At 41.7% G+C, this 10,686-nt stretch overlaps 2 non-coding genes across 2 annotated transcripts; one reads left to right on the top strand and one right to left on the bottom strand.

Annotated features, from left to right (window-relative positions):
- The first annotated feature begins 6,476 nt into the window (after positions 1-6,476).
- Positions 6,477-6,548, top strand: Trnaw-cca (transfer RNA tryptophan (anticodon CCA)). Its single transcript has one exon. It is a non-coding gene; the product is annotated as a tRNA-Trp (tRNA).
- A 279-nt stretch (positions 6,549-6,827) lies between these two features.
- Trnag-gcc (transfer RNA glycine (anticodon GCC)) lies at positions 6,828-6,898 on the bottom strand. The gene has a single exon. It is a non-coding gene; the product is annotated as a tRNA-Gly (tRNA).
- Between the last annotated feature and the right edge of the window lie 3,788 nt (positions 6,899-10,686).

The following is a 10,686-nucleotide window of genomic DNA, read 5'->3' as shown; positions in this document are numbered from 1 at the left end:
TTGTTTGTTTACTTCGTGGTGTGTTAGACATTTTTCATTTGGTGTTTTTCCATTTTTCAATAGTCCCCAGGCAATCATGTCCCAGATTATATTTCCACTACCGTGATTAGTTTCTAAAATTCCTCCGAATATGGCGAATTAATCGTTGTTGTGATTGCCTTTCGTTGTTCTTGCTTCTTGCACACTATTGTGTTTTTATTTTGAATGAAGGGTCCTTCCTGCTGGGTTGTGATTAACGGTCCAAAAGGGCTTTCAATTGGGTCATCCGGTTTTTCCTGCCGTAGCGTGATTTGTTCCGCTACAGAGTTGAGGGTGTGGTATTGTTTTATTGCATAGCCCTTCGCCTCTATAGCATAGCCCTTCGCCTGTCGGGGTGGCTGTAAAACTCAGTCCCGCTGGTCCGGTCTGCATATTGTTATCACCACACTTCTTGTCGTTCACCATTTACCAGCATTCCAGTGGGGTTATTAGTTTAGTTTCTTGTGAATATATTGTGTCGAAGGATCCAATCCAAAATGATATTGTTATTTTCTTCGTTCTTATCCATTGTTTGCACGTCCAGCCTTTTCAAGAAGCTGCTGGTTTCTGCGTCGTTTTTAAAGTGTACAGCGTGGGTATTCTGGGTAAGTGTGCTGTATCTGTTTCCTTGTTGTTGTAGTAATATGGTGCTTCTATATCTAAAATTCTGCTGGTCTTTATATTGTTACAGTCGCATACGGTTGAATAGATGGGATACGTTCATGGAATGATGGTGAGCAAGTGGATGAATAATAGTATCAGTTCCACCTGTGAAGAGAAAATTTGAAGGTTTCTTAGAATCTCGATACTCCTTGACGTTGCCGTAAGTTGTATCGTGGATTCGTCATTCTAGTTTATGCAGGTTTGCTTGGTGTGGGAAAAGGAATGTTGGTGCGATGATCATATAAGATGCCTCTTCGGTTGCACGAACTGGACGCGTTTCAGGATTAAGTTGTTTTTTGTCGTTACTGAATTGTTTTCTTGGTCTTCCTGGCCCCCTTCGTACTGTTTCTTTTTTCAGTTGGTTTGTCGCGTCTGATGTTCCTTCTGCTCCTAGGTTTCCTGGGACGTAAAGTTGCATGCGGTTGACGTGTACTATCGATTTCAGTTTTTCATTGTTGGCGTGTTGAATCTCGTAAGTGAGATCTGAGAAACTTCTGGTGATTTTGAATGGAAAATTCCAAGACCTTTTACTTTCACTTCCAATTTCTCTCTCGAAACTTAAGCTCTTTTCCTGAAGACTTTCCCTCTCGAAACTTTCGCTTTCTTTTTGAATAATTTCATTTGCTCTCTCAAGTTGTTCTTGTTTCCTTCATCGCTCGATCTTTGATTTGCTCTTTAGTCTTTCACTTTCCTTTCGAATATTTTCAAGCTCTCTTATAACAATTTCTTTCTCCGTTGCCCTTGTTTCTACTCGTGCTAGTGTTACTATGGGAATACGGCTTAGGGTGTCGCCGTTTTGGTGCGACTTCCCAGGCCGGTACCCAATGACGATGTCAAATTCTTGTAGTTTGAGTGCCCATCTAGCTAATCTTCCAGCGGGTTCTGCCTTGCTCATGAACCATTCCAAAGATCTATGGTCTGTAAATACGGTGAATCTGCGTCCGTATAGATATGTCCTAAACACATCGATTGCGTGGATGATTGCGTAAGCTTCTTTCTCTGTGGTTGACCACTTGGCCTCGCGGTCGTTCAGATGTTTAAAGCTTTACGCTATGACGACTTCCGCGCCGTCTGATACACGGGGTTCCTGTACGTCGGACTCCGCTGAATCCGCTGATTGAGGTAGAGTCTGCATCTGAGCCAAGACTGCTCCTAATCCGTATCCTGAAGCATCTGTGTAGATGATAAATTCGCGCGTGAAATCTGGATACCCTAGGATAGGTCTAGTTATGAGACAGTTCTTGATACAATCAAAGGCGTCCCTTTGTTCCTCTCCCCATTTCCACTCGGCTGATTTTCTCGTTAGCGCTGTCAATGGGTGGGCTTTATCAGCAAAAGCCCGGATGAATTTTCTGTAATAGCTAGCCAAACCTAAAAATGAGCTCAATTCTTTCACGTTTTTTGGAGCTGGGTATTTGATGATTGCTTCTAGCTCTTTCGTACTCGGTGTTATTCTTTTTTTCGAAACAATGTATCCTAAATAATCTAACTCTTCTTTGAAAAATTCGCATTTCTTTCTTTTTAACTTGATTCCTGCATCTTTAAGAAGCTTAAACACTGTTTCTAGATGTGTCACATGCTCCGTAATATTATTACTGAACACTATGATGTCATCTAGATAAACCAATGCAAATTTGAACAATACTGATTTCAAGATGTTATTCATTGCTCGTTGGAAATTGCTTGGTGCATTTGTTAATCCAAATGGCATTCTATTAAATTCGTATTGTCCAAATTCACAGATGAATATGGTTTTGTGATTATCGCTTTCTTCTAACTCGATTTGCCAGTAGCCGCTCAGTAAGTCCAATGTTGAGAAGTAAACTGATCCACTCAATGCATCAATGGTGTCATCAATTCTTGGTAATGGGTATTTATCTTTTACAGTTATTTTGTTTAATGCCCTATAGTCAATACACATACGCATTTCTCCATCTTTTTTGTGTACCATTACTATGGCTGCTGCGAATGGACTGTGACTTTTCCTAATAATCTTGTTACTTATCATTACTTCAATTTTTGTTTTGACGATAAGTTTCAATGCTTCATGTGTTCTGCGCAATCGTTGAGTAATTGGGGCGTTGTATCCTATGTTAATGGATGTTTTACGTCAGTTGCTAAACCCAAATCTGATTCTTTTTCTGCAAATAGAGTTTCGTGTTTTTTCAATAGGATTTCGATTTTAATGCGTATCTCGTCTGAGATGGTGTTTGCTTCACAATCTTGGGTCTGTCTAATTCGCTTGGATTTCTTGTTATTGTCTGATTGGGAGAAAGATTCAAGGCTGCGATAATCTGTTTCGGTATGGCCATTTGTTATAGTTATTTTCTGTTGAACGGTGTGGAATGAGTCGAATGTGGATGCCTGCTTTGCCAAACGTTAGGCTGTATATTGGGTGTATGTTCCACTTGGTTACTTTCCAAAGCTGTGTTCTATCCCAAAATGGTCGTAGTTAATCCGCCTATTTCTAGTATTAATTTTTACATTGTTACTCGATAAAAAGTCTAATCCTAAAATGCAACTTTCGTTTAAGTTTTCCATGATATAAAAAGGATGGTTATAACGTGGTTGTCGTTAATGATAATTGAAAATTCATATTTCCCAATTGATTTTAACGTTTCTTCTGACACCGTTCTGAATCTTGGTGAAGGGGTGTTTTAATTCTTTTAAGCGTTTCTGTGGTCTTTAGGTTGAATAATATGCTGTTTGAAACTAAACTGGCTGCAGCACCTGTGTCTACTAAAGCATGAATTTCTTTTTCAAAAATTCTAATGGGTATACGTATTAGTTTGGGTATCGCTGATTCTAAATTATATGTTGAGGGGTTGTCTGGTAGGGATATTGTGTTTACTACATTGGACGGCGGTTCGGATTGTTGATACGTGCCATATCTGTCCAACATTCTCGTGCAATGTGTCCTTTTTTATTGCACTTGTAGCAGATAATGATTCTATTTCCAAGGGTGTCGGTGGAGTTTGGTTGGGTTTGTCGTGGCTGTGGGTATTGATGAGAATAGGATGGGTTTTGACCATACAACTGTTGATTGTTGTGCTGTTGAAAGTTCGGTTGATTGTAGTGTATTGGTCTGCTGCTGTATGGTGGTCTCTGTGGTGTTTGTTGGTACGTTGGGAAATTGGATTGTCTATACCCCCGTGGAACTACCTTCTCTTCGTGGTGAAGTATAGTTGCTGTGGTATGGGCTGTTTTCTCTGTTACGATTAAAGTTTCGGTCAATACTGGAACTCGACTATTCGGCCTTCGTGAAATCGAACTCGCGGATTTTGTGGTCTGGAGTATCGACCACTTGATTGTGGAGATCTTGTTCGTATCGATCTAAACTCCCTCATCACAGATATAGTGATTTCCTAGGCAACAAACGTGGCTAACGTACATCTATTTTCGCGCCTATATCAGGCACGTCCTGGTTGTCCTAGTGGGACGGATTAAGGATGACTTGTGGCTTTCAATTGTTGTGTGGGATGCATCCTGGAACCTTGCAATGATGGCGGTTTTCCACTCGTCATAACTTAACTTGTCACCTTGCTCTTCTACGTAGTTTCCATGCCATTCTAGGGCATCACCTTTTAGTCTGTCGGTGAAGAAAAGTATTTTTTGGTTGTCGTCCCAGTCGTTGTTGCGTGCTAAATGTTCTGCGTCCTTCAGCCATTCTGTTATTAATTTATCAGTGCTTTTCCCTTTGAAAAATGGAATTGACTTTTTGTCTTCTCTCGAAAATAATTCTCCTAATGCTTTTACAATTGGTTGGGTTGTGGATGTATCGATATTATCGGTATCTGTTGTGTCGCCGTCAATTCTCGAAAGTCCCATTTTGGTTTTTTGTTTGAGAGTCTGATACTTTTGTTCTAGTTGAAGGAGGTTGTTGTTTTGGATCTTGATTTGGTTTTTTAGGTCGTCGTTGAGTTGCTGTAGCTCGGCAATTTGTTCTGATTCTAACTCTTAGTGAAGGGATTTGTCTCCTTCTGTTAGTGTGGTTAGATCGTTTATCTCACTCACTAGTGATCTCTCCTGGTTCGTTGGAGGCGTCTAAATCTTCGGTTTCCGCGAATGTTATCTGTTGCCTTCTATATTCTTTTATTCTGTTTTCCAGATATTTGATTTTTTCTTCTCTGTCTCCTGCCTGTACGTTGGTTTTTTTTGTAATTCCGTTTCAAGATTTTTATTCTTTGTAGTACTATCTTTCAGCCTTCTTCGTAAACTGGCTTTTTCTGTTAAGGTTTTTTCAAGGATCTCTCTTGTTTCTTTTGTTTCTGTCAGAAGTTGCTCCGCGGTTTCTAACCTCGTAACCAGTTGTTTTCTTTCACGTTCAAGTTTGCTAATTATTTCTTGCCCTTCTCTTTCAACAGCTATGTTGTTTTCCTCTCTTTTCCGTAAAAGGTTTTGCAGTTGATTTTCTGTTGCAGTGGCAGTTTCAAGGCTTGTTTCTAATTCGCTGATTCGCATTTTTGAGTGTTTCTTTACTTTCTTGGAGTTGCTCAAGGGAACTACTTAAGGCATATTTGAAACTCTTTGCCTTTTTCTTGTTGCTATCTAGCTGTTTTCGCAAGCTCTGTAACTCGAAATTGAGGTTAGACGAATATTTTTTCTCTGCAATCTGCGCAAGTACTATTTCTTTTTGCAAAAAACTGATGGTGCCGAACAGGAATTCTTTCTCTTTACCATGCACAATACTAATCTGTTGTAATAAACTGTCAAGGTTTCCGGTGTTGCCACCGAGGGATTCTACGTAATCGCTAAGTGTCTTTGCGGTGTTTGTAATAGTTTCTGCTGTTATACCACGTGGTACTTGCAACATTTGTTCTAACAATGAATATGAAAACAATTGTAATACGTTGTGGGTCTCTTTACTAACTTCTTGTTTCTTGGATTCTATTTGTTTGATATTCGCTTTTGTCGTGGTGGTCTGATAGGTTTTGTTTCGTTCTGACTCTTGTTCAAATTCTAAGTCCACAAGCGTTTTCCAATGGTCTAAAAATTTTTCTCGAAGACAGTTGGGATTTTGGTTGGTTGTGTCTGATTCGAGTAGGATGGGGTACAAAGGTGGAGATAGTTCGTCGACAATGTTTGGATACAAAGTATTCTCTTTACGAGTAGTCTCTGGTACAATATGATCAAGCGGCATTCGCTTACCTTTGATGGTGTTTCCTTGGTCTGGTAGAGTTGTTGGACTCGTCGGGGAAATGTAGAGCACAATCACTGAAATAAGGTACGGGTAAGAAACTTTTTACTGGACAACAAGTTTAAGTCTCGTTGGGACCTCTAATTGTAATGTTTCGAACCTCGTGTATTGTCAGTGGATTGCCGGAACAATTCCCAATTACAAGGTAAAAAAATTGCGGTATTTATACTACTACAGAACACAAATATTGAAGGTAAAGTGGGAGGAGATACGTTCACTTTCACTTGTGAAACGCTTGAGGGATGAAGAAGGTGTGGCTTCCTTTGGATAGCCTTTGGGCTCGTTACACCTGGAATAAGTTAATCATAATTACGTGTGTTAACCAAGGTTGCCATTGAACGTCACTGTGACGTTGCTGCAATATTTACAACACATGTTGATCATTACTTAAAAGAACCTCACAAACATAACGAATTATTCACTTAAAACCTAAATGATCTTCAAAATCTAATTACTCTTAAAAAATGAAATAAAATAATCTTACCAATCAATTTCAATGTTGAATTGCCGATCTTGATCAACATAATGGGATGGAATACGTGATATATGCATTCAACTTATTGAATTGGTGCATACTATAACACCATCACTGTTGTAGGATTTCGTAGCGCAATGGTAGCGCGCCTGACTCCAGATCAGGAGGTTGCGTGTTCAAATCACGTCGAGATCACACGGCTTATTCAAGTTTTTGTTTGTGAATGTATGCTGCAACGACAAACGAGGCAGACAAGTCTAGGTAAATACTACTCATAGAGGTAATATACTCATAGTGAGCTAGCAAAAAGTTTGATGCTATTCAGAGACGAGAATCTTGCCAATACCATGTCAGGATTTACCCGCGGTTCCCGAATGTGATGACGTAACGGTTACTTAATCGATGAACTATGATAACAGATCATGCACAACTTGAATCTGCTACGGGTGCTAAGGGTCAATTTTAGACGTAAAATGCATCGACCGGGAATCGAACCCGGGCCGCCCGCGTGGCAGGCGAGCATTCTACCACTGAACCATCGATGCTAAATATAAATGCTTTGTTTATCAATTGCATTCGTTGAAGATAAATTAAAATGCCTATTTATATGCCTACGGAATAAACAAAGTTTTTGTTTACGTTATTGTGTTACATATAACTTAATATTTATCCTTTGTTAGCAGAGCGTAGTTTCGATCTACGGACCTCCTTTTCCGACAAAACAAACCTTGTTTTGTTTTGTTTTGTTTTGTTTTGTTTTGTTTTGTTTTGTTTTGTTTTGTTTTGTTTTGTTTTGTTTTGTTTTGTTTTGTTTTGTTTTGTTTTGTTTTGTTTTGTTTTGTTTTGTTTTGTTTTGTTTTGTTTTGTTTTGTTTTGTTTTGTTTTGTTTTGTTTTGTTTTGTTTTGTTTTGTTTTGTTTTGTTTTGTTTTGTTTTGTTTTGTTTTGTTTTGTTTTGTTTTGTTTTGTTTTGTTTTCTTTTTATTGTTTTGTTTTTTGTTTTGTTTCTTTTTGTTTTGTTTTGTTTTGTTTTGTTTTGTTTTGTTTTGTGTTGTCACAGTGGTCAGTGACTAGCAGTTGGTACTTGAGACGTTTTCGGTTTAAGCTGCTTAGAGACTCTTATAGGGATTCGTGACTACAAGTCACGTCCTCGGTAGTATAGTGGTTAGGGTCTTGAGGGAAGAAACTTATAGGTGCACGTGCATTTAAAATAAGACTATATATAAAAACATATTTCAAATAGTACTACTAATCTACTGGGTAAGGGGATTCAACCGAGGGAGGAGGGAATTCATCGGCTCCGGGATTCATTGCACCGTAATGAAAGTGGGCACAAACCATATCCATTGATCCTTGGATAGCTGCTAATCGGGCCTTGAACCTGAACGCACCCCAGGAACGTCCGTCGATACCAAGAATGGAGCGGATGTCGTCTTTCCTGGGGTACCATGATCCAAGGGACCCGACAACCAGGGGAAGAATCCTTCCAAGCAGAGAATATTTTTCATACTTCCGCTGGTAGGCAATCTCCATACTTCCTGGTTGGTCATAGCAGACCACGACGTTCACCATCACCCGGGAGCCAGATAGTTGGAATTCAACATCTGGTCTTAAGCGTTCCCCGGGGATGGCTTTGTTGACAGTGACGTCATGTCCCTGCTTGACTAGCAGCGATTCCAAGAGATCTTGGATGGTGTTGTGCCTCTGGGTGGCGAACTGGAGACCTTCTACACAGTTGTTAAGAACGTGAAACCCGGTCTCGATTTCCATTCCGCATCGGCGGCAACAACTCGTGTCTTGTTCTCGAGAACAAAATACGAGTTTTCCGAAGAGGAAAAATGTCAAGCCGGGCCCTGTGTAGGTATCTCCAGTCGCGGAAGGAGAGGGGCGTAAGGCAGGATACTAGGCGAGCCATATCCTTTGATGTTTCTTCCAGGGAGAGGCCAATAGCTACTACTCCCTGGTGGCTCTTGTCGGTTAGAAGGTTCTTAGTATAGCGCTGCCGAGCTACTTTCCGAAGTCCGCGGACTGCCTTGGCTGAGATTACGGAGAAGTCATCGGCGACAATTCTTAGGTTTTCGTCACCGGATACATCAATCCGTACTCCCAGTCGTTTGGCAGCTTGACGGGCAAGAGTCCAGAGATTTGATCCTGCCGCCGCGTACCTCAGCCTGTAGAGCCCCCCATCCACGGATCCCGAAAGGTATTCCCCAACTGGTAACACTCCTGGATGCTCCGTTCTGAACCCTCGCCGGATGGTGTCATGGAGCTGCTCTCTGCATATATTCCTCACTGTAGGATCTCTACAAGTGAGAAGCTGAGCAGCTCGGGCGATGGTCCAGATATCGGCATCATCAGTGAGGCATCAAGGTTAGAGATAAGGTCTGTGGGAGGGCGGAACCGCAATTTTCCGCCGATCGGTGTACCAAGATACGTCTCTTGGTCGTCTGGTCCCAGGCACCGGATTGGTTCAGTACCAATCCGGCACTGAGCATCAGACGGCTTAGCTTTGTCAATGAACAAGCAAGCACACTTCTCGGCGTTGAATTGCAGCCCCAAGGTGTCAGCGGTAAGGGATAAAATGTCTAAAATATTTTGGAGCTCGCCAGAAGAGTTTGTAACTACGGCAATGTCGTCAGCATATGCCGTGATCTTGACGAGCGAACCATATAATAAAAATCCGGGGTTGGTATTGGAATTTCTGGCCCTGATGAGGGGCTCAGAAGCCAGGATAAAAATAGGGGCACTAAGAGCGTCACCAGGTTTAAAAAGGGCGTCACCCTGGCGTACACCTGCAGTCGGGGAATTGCGGATGAATTCTTTCCCTACGGCAAAATCCAACCGATTTCCCGAGTAAATGTCCGCCAGGATGCGTCGTAGGTCGTCTGGTATCGGAAGAGAAGCAAACAGCTCTCCCAAAATGGCGTGAGGCACAGAACCGAACGCATTGCACATGTCCAGCCACGCTATAGACATATGCCTACGTTTGGTCCTTGATTCCTCAACTGTCGCTTGCAAGAGGTGCGTGTGCTCTTGGATACCATGGACCCCCGGGAGGAAACCCTTTTGCTCGGGAGATAAGCAGCCAAGGTCTGAAGCGACCTGCGTCAGTCTCTGGCTAAGCACTCCCGAGAAGAGTTTGTAAATGGCAGGAAGGAGTGAGATTGGCCTAAAGTTGGAGTAATCGCTAGTGTCCCCTTTCTTAAAGATGGGGACAGTTCGCGATGCTTCCAACAACTAGGAATCCCAATCTTCCACACCATTTGACAAACTGTTTCCAGCAGAATGCAGTTGGGGTCGAGGGCTCTAAGATGTCGGTATTCTAGGCCATCGAACCCTGGAGATGTATTTGTAGCCCGGTGAAGCTTAGCTTCAAGCTCTTGTTGACTTGGCGCATGGTTTAGGAAGTTCAGCTGGTCCCTTGATGACTGGGACCAGTCGCAGGTGTCGTAGAGCTCCCTCGCACTCTTGCACTGCTGCAGAGGTGGGCTCGATCGGTGGTAAGTCTTTTCGAGATATTCCTCTGCAGCAGCTACAGTACCACTGTAGGAGGGAGAACGCTCTTCGAGCACCTCTCGAACGGCTCTTCTTGGGTAAATTTTGAAGAGCCGTTGAATCTTCCTTGCTTCATACGCCTTCAACTCGATCTGTCGCCGGGCTTTCTGCATCTGCCGGTTTTGATTTCTTTTTCTGTTTTAGGGTTTCCTCGGGGTTTTTCAGGGCTAGGGTCTTGTAAAATCTTTGCTTTGAGGAGTCAGTCAGCTGTGCAACGTTCAAGGACACAATCAAGGTCGAGAGGAGTCTCGCAGCTCAGGAAGGCAGGTACCCAGAGATGGACGAAATCGCCGCCTCTTTGCTCTGCTCTTCCGAGTGTAAAGCATTCTTTTAGTAATTGAAAGAATGACTTTACCTTATTTAAGACAAATTGTAATAAGAAAATTAAACTCGGAAGGCGTCACCACAATGTCGCATATATTTTATTCTAATAGACCAAAAGGATAATAAAAGAATACACAATTATACGATATAATGGGAAACGGGAATATAAAATGGAGTTATGCAAATTTAGTCTTACCGTCACCGCCGTGGCGAAGATAGAATAGAGATGATAAATGTTATACAGGAAAAATAAAGATAATAAGGCTGTCGGTCGCTCAAGAAGCGAGGAGGAGCACTCACAATAAAAAATCTGAATAAGATACAAATTGAACTCACTAGATTTTAGGAATTAAGCAGCACTTGTAGCACTAAGAATGAAAACTAAAACTGGAACTGGAACTAAAACAAGAGAGAACTGAAGAGAATTGAAGAGAACTGAAGAACTGACTTTTGGGA

The sequence above is a fragment of the Daphnia carinata genome, chromosome 7, assembly GCF_022539665.2.
Source record: "Daphnia carinata strain CSIRO-1 chromosome 7, CSIRO_AGI_Dcar_HiC_V3, whole genome shotgun sequence".
In the NCBI taxonomy this organism is placed as follows: Eukaryota; Metazoa; Arthropoda; class Branchiopoda; order Diplostraca; family Daphniidae; genus Daphnia; species Daphnia carinata.
This window is presented reverse-complemented; position numbering and strand designations above follow the sequence as displayed.